This window comes from Fukomys damarensis, unplaced genomic scaffold (assembly GCF_012274545.1).
Source record: "Fukomys damarensis isolate Sample0158 unplaced genomic scaffold, DMR_v1.0_HiC HiC_scaffold_14, whole genome shotgun sequence".
Classification (NCBI taxonomy): Eukaryota; Metazoa; Chordata; class Mammalia; order Rodentia; family Bathyergidae; genus Fukomys; species Fukomys damarensis.
Genome location: NW_022900926.1, coordinates 57,645,488 through 57,646,712, shown reverse-complemented (window position 1 = coordinate 57,646,712; position 1,225 = coordinate 57,645,488).

Sequence of the window (1,225 nt, the reverse complement as noted above, 5' to 3'; positions counted from 1 at the left end):
GGAAAAAAAAAAAAAAAAAAAAAAAAAAAAAAAAAAAAATTCTATATTAGGGAACATCCTCCTATTTGTCTATAAGTTGATATTTAAAATAATAATTTTAAAAATAAATCCAAAATATCACTTTCATATTGTTATACACTAAGAAAATGTTAAAAACAGCCCCCCATCTCTTTTGGAGGGTAGTGTTACTGAAGATCAGACCCAGGCAAACACATGCTCAGTCACTGAGTGATATTCAGCCCTAATTTTTCTGTTTTATAATCAGTTAATGTCACATTCATTTATATAAGTACATACAGAATTTCAGTTTGAAGAGAAATTTATTTTTATTGAACAACTTGCTCTTAAACATTAGTTGAAAAAAAAACTTTGTTTATGTTTTATCCGTGCTTGATATTTTTTTTATTGTATACATTTAAATGGGTTTTCAACCTTTATGGTCTGAAAGAGAGAAATATAATTAAATGTTACACAATGTGAAGTGCAATTTAAGATCTTGAGACTTGTAGAATACCTTAAATTCAACTTTTTTTTTCAAACAGCAATTTTACAATATCTAAAAAGCCCACTACAAACACGGCTGACAATGGGAACTACAAAGATGTTGTGAACTTTCCTTCAAATGCTTTTGATTTTAAACTGATGTTACAGACTTGCAGCCAGGGATTTAGCTCAGTGGGCACACCTGCCTCACAAGTGCAAGGTCCTGAGTTCGAGCCCTGGTTCCAAAAACAAACAAACAAGCAAGCTAAAAAGATATGCCACCTCTGTGACTGATTTTCATTAACAAAGAAAACATGTAATGAGTGCTTCTTTCCTAAATAAGACATGCTATTTCTGAGTTGGATTTAAATATTACTTTATTACAAAAATCATAAAGAAAGAATATATATATATTAAATTTATCTTATAAATAAAAGAACATTCTTAAGACCATAATTATAATGTCATGGTATAAGTGAGTTTGGTTCTGAAAGATTTTCCTCCTCATAAAGCACTATGTCTTTACCAAGGAGTTTTGGTTATATTTTTAAATGAGGCAATATTTTTTTCAAAATTTTATTTCTGATAACTGTAATCACTATCCAACCTACTCACACGTTTAAATTATGACCTTAAAAACTGTTTCTGAAGTCAATATCTATCTAAAAAGTGAACATTTCTTTTTACCAAAATAAAAAATACTCTCCAAAGTAGTAAAATTACCTGCCAAAAGATAGTGTCA